Below are 16,618 nucleotides of genomic sequence, written 5' to 3' on the forward strand. Positions count from 1 at the left end.
TCTGTTTTTCTGATTTCTTTTTCGGTTCTTTTATGAGATTCTTTGCGCCATAACTCGATGGCATCTTTCTGGGACTATACAAGATAGTGAGAATAGGAGGCGCACAGCTGTTTTTTTGTAGTGTTTTTCTCCTTTATTTTTCCGTGAAAAGTTTTTTACTTGGGTGCTCCTTAGCAGGTAACGTGTCCGTCCAACACGTCTCTTAATAATACACCACGTGTCACCATGAATCTCATGACGACATCCCTGAAAGTAGGGCACTCCTTGGGGTTCCCAACAAATGAGATTCCAAATGTTCAAAACTGAATTTTATTCATTCATAGTTTGTTTATCGATTATTTGTGAAGTTCATCACTTAAATGTTTCGCAATAAATGCATTCAATAACAATACATTTCCATACTCCAATGCATTTCGGGCTATGGTGGGCCCTTCATCAGGGAGCCTCTGCAATTAAATGAGACATAGCAATCGGTATCAAGTAATACACTGTGTGAAAATCATAATTATCCGTGTTAATAAATCTAAGGTGACAGTGACAGCTTAAAGCCAAACGGACATGGTGAAAATTATATGCGTTTCCAGTGCTCCACTAACCATGAGTGAAAAATCATTAACGTGCATTAATAACAACGTAAGTGTAACTAGCTTGGCGGTATCATAGAACATCTCATGGTGAAAGACGCACATGCGCAATGTGTGAATGTTATCGAAAAATAAATAAAAACAGGATCACGGTGAAAACTCACAAGCGCGTAATGCGCGAATAATCATAGCGTGAACAAGCATGCTTAACCAAATCGCGGTAAAGATTTAACGGCGCATGAACATGCGGTTAGCTTGCAAAGCTGTGGGTACTCACGGTGTGTCTATGTCGGTATGCGTGTAAAGACGCCAGTGTCGGTGAAACAGGAAGTGTGATGAAGTTAATAGACATTCAAAAGTGAAAAATCAAAAATGGACTAACAGACAGGTAGCCCAAATGTTTATGAAAACAGGGTGGCCATCATGGAATGGTGAAATTTACAATAGTAACACACTAAAACAGGGTGGCCATCTTAGAATGGTGAAATTTACAATATTAACACACTACGGGGTAAAAATAATAATAGCTTCTAGTTGCGTATGACGGAGCAGGGTATATACAAATGTGACTATGGTTTATACAAAGCATGCAAATTCCAAACGGTCATTGAGACCAGCCGGCCTCATGGTTTGCATACGGTAAATCCAGGCCATCTCTCTCTGAAGTAAGTGCTTGGAGTTATCAATTCCTTCCCTTTTCCGCACTTGTTCCAAAATCAAAAATTTGAGCTGAGAGACATTGTGTTTGTGTTCATTAAAGTGTACCGCTACATTGGATTTGATGTTCTGAAGTCTGATGTTTGACTTATGTTCATTAATGCGGATTTTAACCTTTCTTTCTGTTTTCCCTACGTAGCATTTCCCGCAGGGGCACTTGATTAAATACACAACATTTGTTGAATCGCATGTGGCATCCACATTTAGTTTGATGGGATTACCTCTCATAGGGTGACTGATTATAGTTCCAGGAATTATGTTATTGCAATTTCCGCAGTTTTTACACGGTCTGGTTCCTTTTGAGGGCGTTTTATCTTGAGGTTTGTTGGTTAAAAGTTCCTTAAGATTGGCACTACGGGTGTATGCAAAAAGTGGTGGGTCCTTAAAAGTCATACCGAAATCGGGTTCAACACTTAAAATAGGCCAATGTTTCAAGATAATCCGTTTGTATGTGGTACTCATATTGGAAAATTTAGACACCAATACCATTCTGTTACTGGTCTTTGGGGGAACCTTGATTAGCAGTGATTCTCTGGGGGTGCCGATGGCTTTCTTTTTGGCTTCTTCAATGAGTGTAGGGGGATAACCCCTAGCTAAAAATCTTTCACCCATTTCTTGCAGTCTAACCAGTGTTTGATCTGGATTAGAAGTAATCCGTCTAATTCTCAACATCTGTGATGCTGGTAGATGTGTTATCAATGAACCTTGATGGTGACTTGAGAAATGCAATGCATTATTACGATCCGTTTTTTTTCGAAAAAGATCTGTCTCCAAACCATTTTTTGTAATGGTAACTTTAACATCCAAAAACGTGATGGATTGGTTATCTACCTCCCAGGTGAACTGTATACGGTCATTTGCCAGGTTCAAGCTTGTGAGGGCCTGGGATAACGATTCTTTAGTGTCTTTCCATACGATGAAGACATCGTCAATGTAACGTGCGTACATTATGGCGTTGTTAGTCCAAATGGGATTGTCATAGACCTGGGTCTGTTCGAAGTGTTTCATGTAAATATTGGCGTAGGTGGGCGCCGCACAATTACCCATCGAGGTTCCAGACAGCTGTAGGAACCAGTCGTCCTCCAGTTGAAAGTAACTCTGATATAGAGTAAACATAGTAAGTTCCATAAGGAAATGTTGCATATCCGATGATAGGTTGCTTTCCAAGATTGATTTCTCCATAGCTTCAATTCCACCAGCGTGGGGGATTGAAGTATATAGAGAACTGACATCTGCGGTGCATAATAAGATTTGATCATCTTCCACGATGTTCAGTTCAGACAATTTTCTCAGGAAATCAGCAGTGTCCTGAATGTAGCTCTGCATACTTTTGACGCTCGGTTGTAAATACCGGTCAATAAACTTACCGACCGGTTCATGGAGTGAACCTCTGGTGGACACAATGGGCCTGAAAGGAGGATCCTCCAGGCTCTTGTGTATCTTCGGTATCAAGTAGATGGTGGGACTCTTAGGAAATGGTGTCAACAAGTATTTCCTGGTTCTGTCATCTATAGTACCATTCTCAAATACTTTTTGTACTATGTTAGTCAGGATGTCTTTAAATTGCATTGTTGGATTTCCTGGTAATTTCATATACGTATGTTCATCTTGTATATGTTCTAACATTTTACGATGGTATAAAGATGAGTTCATTATCACCAGGGCGCCGCCTTTGTCAGCCTTTATGCATTTGATTTCTTTGTTGGTTGACAATCTTCTTAAGGTATCCTTGTCTTTCTGAGTGATGTTTCTTTGGTTCTTCTTCTTGTAATTCAATTTCAAAATATCCTGATTCACTAAGTTTTCAAAGAGATCAATGCTCTTATGGCTTGTGGGTGCCTCAAAAGTGCTGGTAGGTCTAAGGCCCAACAACAGATCTTGTTTAGCCGGTAAAGGTGGTAGAACGTGATCAAAGTAATGGCGTAGCTTCAATTTTCGTATAAATTTATACGTATCAACTTGAAGTTCAAGAGGGTTAGTCCTGTAAGTTGGTACAAAAGATGTGCCTTTGGACAGTAGGTCTATTTCATGTTTGCTGAAAGTAACATCAGAAATGTTGATGATCAAATGTTCTGTTTCTTTTTCTCTTTCTGTGTGCTCCGAGTGCTTGGATGAGTAGACTTTTTCTCTTTCTCTCTTTCCTTTTCTAAGACCCCGCCTGGGTCGTTTATAGTGTCCGTATTTTCGACTAAAAAAGGAACCGCAGTGGAAGGACCTGGTTGTTGACTTGAATCAGTTGGTTTACTTATGGCTGGTGGTGCTTTTCTGAATGTACGATTAGATGTGTCACTCTCAGAGGAAGATGTATCGGTTTGTGAAGTGGGTGGCTTGTTTCTCCTACGCTGGGCGTACACATCAGCCCACGTATACACCTCTCCCAATTTATAATCTTGGGTGTCTCTCCTAAATTTTCTTATCTTCCTCTCGTTAATTTCACGAGTGTATTTGTCGATCTGTACCTTGGTGTCTTGTAATATGTCGTTCCATTCTTCGGTACTTGTCATTCCAGACAACTCACCTTCAACTTCCTTTATTTCTCTTCCCAATTCAATTAGAATGTTTGAAAGTTCCTGGATAATAAGTAATATCAAGTCTAAGCTACACTTATTCAACACTGCGTTCCATTTATCCTGAAAAGACTTGGAGTTCTTACACAACGACGGTTTCAATGCTATGCGCAAACCCCTCGGGATACGCTGGGCGCGATGATATTTCAAAAGCGTGCTAGCGTGCATTTTTTGGTTCATTTCCCTCTTGGATAAGTACAATAATTGTCGTATACACTGTTCCTTAGTGCGACTAGAAGTGCTAGATGCTATGTCCTCATCAATTAGCGCATAGATACGGGCTGTTTCATCAGCATCAAATGCCAAGACGTCCGCCTTGGCTTCAGTGGATTTGCTAATTTCATCATATTGCATGTTAAATCGATGCGTGCTGCCCCCTGATCGGGCGGATCAAAGGATATACAAGATAGTGAGAATAGGAGGCGCACAGCTGTTTTTTTGTAGTGTTTTTCTCCTTTATTTTTCCGTGAAAAGTTTTTTACTTGGGTGCTCCTTAGCAGGTAACGTGTCCGTCCAACACGTCTCTTAATAATACACCACGTGTCACCATGAATCTCATGACGACATCCCTGAAAGTAGGGCACTCCTTGGGGTTCCCAACAAATGAGATTCCAAATGTTCAAAACTGAATTTTATTCATTCATAGTTTGTTTATCGATTATTTGTGAAGTTCATCACTTAAATGTTTCGCAATAAATCCATTCAATAACAATACATTTCCATACTCCAATGCATTTCGGGCTATGGTGGGCCCTTCATCAGGGAGCCTCTGCAATTAAATGAGACATAGCAATCGGTATCAAGTAATACACTGTGTGAAAATCATAATTATCCGTGTTAATAAATCTAAGGTGACAGTGACAGCTTAAAGCCAAACGGACATGGTGAAAATTATATGCGTTTCCAGTGCTCCACTAACCATGAGTGAAAAATCATTAACGTGCATTAATAACAACGTAAGTGTAACTAGCTTGGCGGTATCATAGAACATCTCATGGTGAAAGACGCACATGCGCAATGTGTGAATGTTATCGAAAAATAAATAAAAACAGGATCACGGTGAAAACTCACAAGCGCGTAATGCGCGAATAATCATAGCGTGAACAAGCATGCTTAACCAAATCGCGGTAAAGATTTAACGGCGCATGAACATGCGGTTAGCTTGCAAAGCTGTGGGTACTCACGGTGTGTCTATGTCGGTATGCGTGTAAAGACGCCAGTGTCGGTGAAACAGGAAGTGTGATGAAGTTAATAGACATTCAAAAGTGAAAAATCAAAAATGGACTAACAGACAGGTAGCCCAAATGTTTATGAAAACAGGGTGGCCATCATGGAATGGTGAAATTTACAATAGTAACACACTAAAACAGGGTGGCCATCTTATAATGGTGAAATTTACAATATTAACACACTACGGGGTAAAAATAATAATAGCTTCTAGTTGCGTATGACGGAGCAGGGTATATACAAATGTGACTATGGTTTATACAAAGCATGCAAATTCCAAACGGTCATTGAGACCAGCCGGCCTCATGGTTTGCATACGGTAAATCCAGGCCATCTCTCTCTGAAGTAAGTGCTTGGAGTTATCAATTCCTTCCCTTTTCCGCACTTGTTCCAAAATCCAAAATTTGAGCTGAGAGACATTGTGTTTGTGTTCATTAAAGTGTACCGCTACATTGGATTTGATGTTCTGAAGTCTGATGTTTGACTTATGTTCATTAATGCGGATTTTAACCTTTCTTTCTGTTTTCCCTACGTAGCATTTCCCGCAGGGGCACTTGATTAAATACACAACATTTGTTGAATCGCATGTGGCATCCACATTTAGTTTGATGGGATTACCTCTCATAGGGTGACTGATTATAGTTCCAGGAATTATGTTATTGCAATTTCCGCAGTTTTTACACGGTCAAACCGATACATCTTCCTCTGAGAGTGACACATCTAATCGTACATTCAGAAAAGCACCACCAGCCATAAGTAAACCAACTGATTCAAGTCAACAACCAGGTCCTTCCACTGCGGTTCCTTTTTTAGTCGAAAATACGGACACTATAAACGACCCAGGCGGGGTCTTAGAAAAGGAAAGAGAGAAAGAGAAAAAGTCTACTCATCCAAGCACTCGGAGCACACAGAAAGAGAAAAAGAAACAGAACATTTGATCATCAACATTTCTGATGTTACTTTCAGCAAACATGAAATAGACCTACTGTCCAAAGGCACATCTTTTGTACCAACTTACAGGACTAACCCTCTTGAACTTCAAGTTGATACGTATAAATTTATACGAAAATTGAAGCTACGCCATTACTTTGATCACGTTCTACCACCTTTACCGGCTAAACAAGATATGTATAAACCATAGTCACATTTGTATATACCCTGCTCCGTCATACGCAACTAGAAGCTATTATTATTTTTACCCCGTAGTGTGTTAATATTGTAAATTTCACCATTCTAAGATGGCCACCCTGTTTTAGTGTGTTACTATTGTAAATTTCACCATTCCATGATGGCCACCCTGTTTTCATAAACATTTGGGCTACCTGTCTGTTAGTCCATTTTTGATTTTTCACTTTTGAATGTCTATTAACTTCATCACACTTCCTGTTTCACCGACACTGGCGTCTTTACACGCATACCGACATAGACACACCGTGAGTACCCACAGCTTTGCAAGCTAACCGCATGTTCATGCGCCGTTAAATCTTTACCGCGATTTGGTTAAGCATGCTTGTTCACGCTATGATTATTCGCGCATTACGCGCTTGTGAGTTTTCACCGTGATCCTGTTTTTATTTATTTTTCGATAACATTCACACATTGCGCATGTGCGTCTTTCACCATGAGATGTTCTATGATACCGCCAAGCTAGTTACACTTACGTTGTTATTAATGCACGTTAATGATTTTTCACTCATGGTTAGTGGAGCACTGGAAACGCATATAATTTTCACCATGTCCGTTTGGCTTTAAGCTGTCACTGTCACCTTAGATTTATTAACACGGATAATTATGATTTTCACACAGTGTATTACTTGATACCGATTGCTATGTCTCATTTAATTGCAGAGGCTCCCTGATGAAGGGCCCACCATAGCCCGAAATGCATTGGAGTATGGAAATGTATTGTTATTGAATGGATTTATTGCGAAACATTTAAGTGATGAACTTCACAAATAATCGATAAACAAACTATGAATGAATAAAATTCAGTTTTGAACATTTGGAATCTCATTTGTTGGGAACCCCAAGGAGTGCCCTACTTTCAGGGATGTCGTCATGAGATTCATGGTGACACGTGGTGTATTATTAAGAGACGTGTTGGACGGACACGTTACCTGCTAAGGAGCACCCAAGTAAAAAACTTTTCACGGAAAAATAAAGGAGAAAAACACTACAAAAAAACAGCTGTGCGCCTCCTATTCTCACTATCTTGTATATCCTTTGATCCGCCCGATCAGGGGGCAGCACGCATCGATTTAACATGCAATATGATGAAATTAGCAAATCCACTGAAGCCAAGGCGGACGTCTTGGCATTTGATGCTGATGAAACAGCCCGTATCTATGCGCTAATTGATGAGGACATAGCATCTAGCACTTCTAGTCGCACTAAGGAACAGTGTATACAACAATTATTGTACTTATCCAAGAGGGAAATGAACCAAAAAATGCACGCTAGCACGCTTTTGAAATATCATCGCGCCCAGCGTATCCCGAGGGGTTTGCGCATAGCATTGAAACCGTCGTTGTGTAAGAACTCCAAGTCTTTTCAGGATAAATGGAACGCAGTGTTGAATAAGTGTAGCTTAGACTTGATATTACTTATTATCCAGGAACTTTCAAACATTCTAATTGAATTGGGAAGAGAAATAAAGGAAGTTGAAGGTGAGTTGTCTGGAATGACAAGTACCGAAGAATGGATCGACATATTACAAGACACCAAGGTACAGATCGACAAATACACTCGTGAAATTAACGAGAGGAAGATAAGAAAATTTAGGAGAGACACCCAAGATTATAAATTGGGAGAGGTGTATACGTGGGCTGATGTGTACGCCCAGCGTAGGAGAAACAAGCCACCCACTTCACAAACCGATACATCTTCCTCTGAGAGTGACACATCTAATCGTACATTCAGAAAAGCACCACCAGCCATAAGTAAACCAACTGATTCAAGTCAACAACCAGGTCCTTCCACTGCGGTTCCTTTTTTAGTCGAAAATACGGACACTATAAACGACCCAGGCGGGGTCTTAGAAAAGGAAAGAGAGAAAGAGAAAAAGTCTACTCATCCAAGCACTCGGAGCACACAGAAAGAGAAAAAGAAACAGAACATTTGATCATCAACATTTCTGATGTTACTTTCAGCAAACATGAAATAGACCTACTGTCCAAAGGCACATCTTTTGTACCAACTTACAGGACTAACCCTCTTGAACTTCAAGTTGATACGTATAAATTTATACGAAAATTGAAGCTACGCCATTACTTTGATCACGTTCTACCACCTTTACCGGCTAAACAAGATCTGTTGTTGGGCCTTAGACCTACCAGCACTTTTGAGGCACCCACAAGCCATAAGAGCATTGATCTCTTTGAAAACTTAGTGAATCAGGATATTTTGAAATTGAATTACAAGAAGAAGAACCAAAGAAACATCACTCAGAAAGACAAGGATACCTTAAGAAGATTGTCAACCAACAAAGAAATCAAATGCATAAAGGCTGACAAAGGCGGCGCCCTGGTGATAATGAACTCATCTTTATACCATCGTAAAATGTTAGAACATATACAAGATGAACATACGTATATGAAATTACCAGGAAATCCAACAATGCAATTTAAAGACATCCTGACTAACATAGTACAAAAAGCATTTGAGAATGGTACTATAGATGACAGAACCAGGAAATACTTGTTGACACCATTTCCTAAGAGTCCCACCATCTACTTGATACCGAAGATACACAAGAGCCTGGAGGATCCTCCTTTCAGGCCCATTGTGTCCACCAGAGGTTCACTCCATGAACCGGTCGGTAAGTTTATTGACCGGTATTTACAACCGAGCGTCAAAAGTATGCAGAGCTACATTCAGGACACTGCTGATTTCCTGAGAAAATTGTCTGAACTGAACATCGTGGAAGATGATCAAATCTTATTATGCACCGCAGATGTCCGTTCTCTATATACTTCAATCCCCCACGCTGGTGGAATTGAAGCTATGGAGAAATCAATCTTGGAAAGCAACCTATCATCGGATATGCAACATTTCCTTATGGAACTTACTATGTTTACTCTATATCAGAGTTACTTTCAACTGGAGGACGACTGGTTCCTACAGCTGTCTGGAACCTCGATGGGTAATTGTGCGGCGCCCACCTACGCCAATATTTACATGAAACACTTCGAACAGACCCAGGTCTATGACAATCCCATTTGGACTAACAACGCCATAATGTACGCACGTTACATTGACGATGTCTTCATCGTATGGAAAGACACTAAAGAATCGTTATCCCAGGCCCTCACAAGCTTGAACCTGGCAAATGACCGTATACAGTTCACCTGGGAGATAGATAACCAATCCATCACGTTTTTGGATGTTAAAGTTACCATTACAAAAAATGGTTTGGAGACAGATCTTTTTCGAAAAAAAACGGATCGTAATAATGCATTGCATTTCTCAAGTCACCATCAAGGTTCATTGATAACACATCTACCAGCATCACAGATGTTGAGAATTAGACGGATTACTTCTAATCCAGATCAAACACTGGTTAGACTGCAAGAAATGGGTGAAAGATTTTTAGCTAGGGGTTATCCCCCTACACTCATTGAAGAAGCCAAAAAGAAAGCCATCGGCACCCCCAGAGAATCACTGCTAATCAAGGTTCCCCCAAAGACCAGTAACAGAATGGTATTGGTGTCTAAATTTTCCAATATGAGTACCACATACAAACGGATTATCTTGAAACATTGGCCTATTTTAAGTGTTGAACCCGATTTCGGTATGACTTTTAAGGACCCACCACTTTTTGCATACACCCGTAGTGCCAATCTTAAGGAACTTTTAACCAACAAACCTCAAGATAAAACGCCCTCTAAAGGAACCAGACCGTGTAAAAACTGCGGAAATTGCAATAACATAATTCCTGGAACTATAATCAGTCACCCTATGAGAGGTAATCCCATCAAACTAAATGTGGATGCCACATGCGATTCAACAAATGTTGTGTATTTAATCAAGTGCCCCTGCGGGAAATGCTACGTAGGGAAAACAGAAAGAAAGGTTAAAATCCGCATTAATGAACATAAGTCAAACATCAGACTTCAGAACATCAAATCCAATGTAGCGGTACACTTTAATGAACACAAACACAATTTCTCTCAGCTCAAATTTTTGATTTTGGAACAAGTGCGGAAAAGGGAAGGAATTGATAACTCCAAGCACTTACTTCAGAGAGAGATGGCCTGGATTTACCGTATGCAAACCATGAGGCCGGCTGGTCTCAATGACCGTTTGGAATTTGCATGCTTTGTATAAACCATAGTCACATTTGTATATACCCTGCTCCGTCATACGCAACTAGAAGCTATTATTATTTTTACCCCGTAGTGTGTTAATATTGTAAATTTCACCATTCTAAGATGGCCACCCTGTTTTAGTGTGTTACTATTGTAAATTTCACCATTCCATGATGGCCACCCTGTTTTCATAAACATTTGGGCTACCTGTCTGTTAGTCCATTTTTGATTTTTCACTTTTGAATGTCTATTAACTTCATCACACTTCCTGTTTCACCGACACTGGCGTCTTTACACGCATACCGACATAGACACACCGTGAGTACCCACAGCTTTGCAAGCTAACCGCATGTTCATGCGCCGTTAAATCTTTACCGCGATTTGGTTAAGCATGCTTGTTCACGCTATGATTATTCGCGCATTACGCGCTTGTGAGTTTTCACCGTGATCCTGTTTTTATTTATTTTTCGATAACATTCACACATTGCGCATGTGCGTCTTTCACCATGAGATGTTCTATGATACCGCCAAGCTAGTTACACTTACGTTGTTATTAATGCACGTTAATGATTTTTCACTCATGGTTAGTGGAGCACTGGAAACGCATATAATTTTCACCATGTCCGTTTGGCTTTAAGCTGTCACTGTCACCTTAGATTTATTAACACGGATAATTATGATTTTCACACAGTGTATTACTTGATACCGATTGCTATGTCTCATTTAATTGCAGTGGCTCCCTGATGAAGGGCCCACCATAGCCCGAAATGCATTGGAGTATGGAAATGTATTGTTATTGAATGGATTTATTGCGAAACATTTAAGTGATGAACTTCACAAATAATCGATAAACAAACTATGAATGAATAAAATTCAGTTTTGAACATTTGGAATCTCATTTGTTGGGAACCCCAAGGAGTGCCCTACTTTCAGGGATGTCGTCATGAGATTCATGGTGACACGTGGTGTATCTTTCTGGGACTGTCTGGCTTTCTTTTTCCATAATGCTTCTTCTACTCGCATGATGCACTCGGCATCCCATGTACCTGATACGGGCCATCTATATTTCTGTTCTAATTCCTTGGTATAGTCCGCCCATAAGTCTAGATATATTATGGCACTTAAGCCATGCTTATGATACATAAAATGACCTGGACTGTCCCTAGGCGGGACAGGAACTGCTTCCTCGAGTAACCCTTTTCGGGTTTTTAACTGACGTAATTTGGAAAATAGAGGCATTCTCTAGACTGGAATCCGAACACAATACAATACACGATAAACACAGTAAAAACGAATCACTCATACCACGACACTGAAAACACATTAAATAACATTTAGAATAACAGTTCGGACAGAAATATTACCTGGTATACTGAAAACAGAGACATGAATTTCTCGAGAACGGAACTTACTAGAATTACTAGATGCACTGCTTAAAACAGTACGAAACATACCGGTCCCATAAAGAGACACGTCAGGACCCGTACCCACCTAGGTGGATACTTCGTGCTGGATCTGTGTACCCAAACCCACTGGACCAGAGACAAATTAATTGACCCTGTCTAGATACTGCCCCAGCAACGGTACTCACCGGGCAGCAAGAACGGAAAGCCTCGGACTGGACTGGACTGCTACGACGTCGGACTACGAACTTCGGACTTCAGTTACAGGTGGGCCTCCGGATACCTCGGACCTTGTACTCTCGGCTTGGGCTCTGGTCGGGACTCGCCGCGTTCCTCACCGCCTCGTCTGGATGCTGGACCGCAACCTCCGTCTCCTCCGTGTGCCTGAGGGATACTTGAAGCAGAAATATCTGCCGGTGCGCAGTAGAGTTCCGTCACGGCTGCAGAGGGTCAGGGGGCCTGCGTGGCTTCGCCGGCGCGTGGGGAAAGGGCAAGTCCCTATTCGGGCGCCATTATGTGGTAAATAAATAATTAATTACCGGTACTATTTTTGAATACAGTGAATAAAACAGATAGCTCAATAAATAAGAGACAGGATTCGAGGTATCGAAGTCTGACAGGCTTTAATCAGGCATAAGGGAAGGGACAGGAACGGGATAGCCTGCATGGGAATAGACTGATGGCAGCTGCCGGGGGCAGGATCTGGGGACATGGGTAACTTTCAGTAACAGTACACAGTATATATACTAAAACAATTACATTACATTCAATACAGTAGGCGTAGCAGTAGGCGTAACTCGTAGCAGTCGCGAAAGATAAGGGCAAAATGATGTAACAAGAAGGCGTGTACAGGGCGTATACATAGACATGTGATGTAAACGTAACAGAAGTGTCATAAACGGGGCGGAAACATGGAGGGGGCTACCTGAGCAGCTGGGACCTTTAACCTAGTGGTGCGCGCAAACGGGCAATGACGTGTTACCAGGAGGAACTGGGGGCTATGACTTTTGCGCTAGAAGAGGAGACTAAAGTCTGCAGTGTCAGAACGACTTGTACCTATAGTATATCTAGTATCTGGTGTTTGGAGTACATGTTGATAGAATCCAAAAGTTATCAGGGCAAAGGCTACTTGACACTAAGACTGGAGCGTGCATAATTCTACATGTATTGCGTGTGCGAGGAATATTCTATGAATATTAATACAGTATTTCCCTTACATGGAGACAGAAAGGCTAGACCATGGCTGAAACTATTGATGTGATTCAGTAGCTTAGGAATGCAGAGAAGGAGGGCTGGACTGATAACTAGAAGCATAACATACTCTTGGCAGACTGGCAGGCAGAGCCAGGCCGGGCCGGGCACTGTGAGGCAGGAAGTAAGTGAAGGGTCAGGGATGCAGGTGGGGGCTGTATCGCTCCTCGGAGAGGGTTCAGGAGACAGGAGCTGAATCTGATGTCCGGGCCCTTTCCTGTAAAATGTGGCAACATAGGCCTAATACTCGTTGCTTTCACGAGAACTGGAAACTGGCATACTGGAGTTGGACACAACTATAATTGCGTCTTTAATCGATCATAGGGGGATACATGCATATCGATCATGCACATATAGTATAATATGGGGAACACGTAGGCACATATAACATGGCAAAATGTACTTTTCCACACACCGACCCTGGGTTGGAGGGAACCTGTCTTCAGTACACCGACCCTGGGTTGGAGGGAACCTGTCTTCAGTACACAGACCCTCGGCGGGAGGGAACCTGTCTTTAGTACACAGACCCTGGGCTGGAGGGAACCTGTCTTCAGTACACAGACCCTGGGTGGGAGGGAACCTGTCTTCAGTACACAGACCCTCGGCTGGAGGGAACCTGTCTTCAGTACACAGACCCTGGGCTGGAGGGAACCTGTCTTCAGTACACAGACCCTGGGCTGGATGGAACCTGTCTTCAGTACACAGACCCTGGGCTGGAGTGAACCTGTCTTCAGTACACAGACCCTGGGATAGAGGGAACCTGTCTTCAGTACACAGCCTGGGCTGGAGGGAACCTGTGTTCAGTACACAGACCCTGGGCTGGAGGGAACCTGTCTTCGGTACACAGACCCTGGGCGGGAGGGAACCTGTCTTCAGTCCACAGACCCGGGGCGGGAGGGAACCTGTCTTCAGTACACAGACCCTGGGCTGGGGGGAACCTGTCTTCAGTACACCGACCCTGGGTTGGAGGGAACCTGTCTTCAGTACACAGACCCTCGGCGGGAGGGAACCTGTCTTCAGTACACAGACCCTGGGCTGGAGGGAACCTGTCTTCAGTACACAGACCCTGGGCGGGAGGGAATCTGTCTTCAGTACACAGACCCTCGGCTGGAGGGAACCTGTCTTCAGTACACAGACCCTGGACGGGAGGGAATCTGTCTTCAGTGTACAGACCCTGGGCTGGAGGGAACCTGTCTTCAGTACACAGACCCTCGGCGGGAGGGAACCTGTCTTCAGTACACAGACCCTGGGCTGGAGGGAACCTGTCTTCAGTACACAGACCCTGGGCGGGAGGGAACCTGTCTTCAGTACACAGACCCTCGGCTGGAGGGAACCTGTCTTCAGTACACAGACCCTGGACGGGAGGGAACCTGTCTTCAGTGTACAGACCCTGGGCTGGAGGTAACCTGTCTTCAGTGTACAGACCCTGGGCTGGAGGGAACCTATGTTCAGTACACAGACCCTGGGAGGGAGGGAACCTGTCTTCAGTACACAGACCCTGGGCTGGAGGGAACCTGTCTTTAGTGCACAGACCCTGGGCTGGAGAGAACCTGTCTTCAGGACACAGACCCTGGGTGGGAGGGAACCTGTCTTCAGTACACAGACCCTGGGGTAGAGGGAACCTGTCCTCAGTACACAGATCCTGGGCGGGAGGGAACCTGTCTTCAGTACACAGACCCTCGGCTGGAGGGAACCTGTCTTCAGTACACAGACCCTGGGCGGGAGGGAACCTGTCCTCAGTACACAGACCCTCGGCTGGAGGGAACCTGTCTTCAGTACACAGTCCCTGGGCTGGAGGGAACCTGTCTTCAGTGTACAGACCCTGGGTTGGAGGGAACCTGTCTTCAGTACACCGACCCTGGGTTGGAGGGAACCTGTCTTCAGTGCACAGACACTAGGCTGGAGGGAACCTGTCTTCAGTGCACAGACCCTGGACTGGAGGGAACCTGTCTTCAGTGCACAGACACTAGGCTGGAGGGAACCTGTCTTCAGTACACAGACCCTGGGCTGGAGGGAACGTGTCTTCAGGATACAGACCCTGGGCTGGAGAGAACCTGTCTTCAGTACACATACTCTTGGCTGGAGGGAACCTGTCTTCAGTACACAGACCCTGGGCTGGAGGGAACCTGTCTTCAGTACACATACTCTTGGCTGGAGGGAACCTGTGTTCAGTACACAGACCCTAGACTGGAGGGAACCTGTCTTCAGTACAAAGATCCTGGGTGGGAGGGAACCTGTCTTCAGTACACAGACCCTGGGATAAAGGGAACCTGTCTTCAGTACATAGACCCAGGGCTGGAGGGAACCTGTCTTCAGTACACAGACCCTGGGATAGAAGGAACCTGTCTTCAGTGCACAGACCATGGGCGGGAGGGAACCTGTATTCAGTACACAGACTTTGGGCTGGAGGGAACCTGTCTTCAGTACACAGGCTCAGTGCTCATGGGTTTATACTGCTTAGTCGTGCAATAAGTCAGCATAGCGCTTTGAAGCAGGCCTGAGGCTACCGAGGCGCTCCAGGGGGTGCAAACAGGACCTCTCTCTCTGCTTGTCTCACTATCAGACAGTGGAATTGACTCTTCCCTGGAAGGTAAACACCACCGCACATTTTACCAGTAAATATGCACTGCTCCTCCCCCTCCCCCATGCCCCCCCCGTCCGAGGATAAAGTCCAGGTATTTGACCAGCAGGGGTTGGGCGAGAGCCAGGCAGGCCGTGCCCCACCTGGGGTCTCTTCACATCTGTCCTTCATTTCACAATACTGCAGAAATGTTGAATTTCCATGGAAAGGCCCCCGACAGCCCCCCCTCTCTCGCTCCAAAGGAGCCGCCCCGCCTCCCCCTGAGCACAAGGGGGGGAGGCCTCTGTGCATTTATATTAAATCTTGTAAGTTGGCCCTCAGAATCCAAAGCCCATTCAAAGCTTGAAGCTGAGACCCTGAGGGGGGCAGGGAGGAGGGTAAAAAAACAACATAATATACACACACTTTAGATAAAACATAAATGCAGGTTAAAGTTATGAGAACAGATGCATTCTTTTTATGCTCTGAAAGCTCAGTTGGTTTATACAATCGAGCACTGCAGATGTGTGTGTGACTCGACAATGACGTGTATTTATAGCGCCTCCTGCGCCTGCAAGCGCTGTGAATGTATGCAACGCATTACTGTAAATGTATGTTACACTGAGGAGCGTAGAACTCAGTGGCGCAGGGCAGCGCAGCGAGTCACCTCACTGCCCTGCACTGCCCTGCACTGCCCTGCGCTGCCCTACACTGCCCTACACTGCCTGCGCTGGCGCTATTTCAGCGGCCTAGAACCAACGTGGGCCCCTTTGCACGCAGGAATGTTTGTGAGCAGGAATGGGCACCTGAGCACTTTTACCACAGCCCCAACACACTTTTACCACAGTTCCAGCACACTTTTACCACAGGTTCTTCAGACTTTTACCAGAGTGCCCTGCATACTTTTGATCCAGAGGCTCACCAGCAACAGGTAATCCAATATCACATACTCACCTGGGCCCATCTACACACTAACAACTACCTGGCAATAACTGCTGGGGTC

The sequence above is a fragment of the Lissotriton helveticus genome, chromosome 6 (assembly GCF_964261635.1).
Source record: "Lissotriton helveticus chromosome 6, aLisHel1.1, whole genome shotgun sequence".
In the NCBI taxonomy this organism is placed as follows: domain Eukaryota; kingdom Metazoa; phylum Chordata; class Amphibia; order Caudata; family Salamandridae; genus Lissotriton; species Lissotriton helveticus.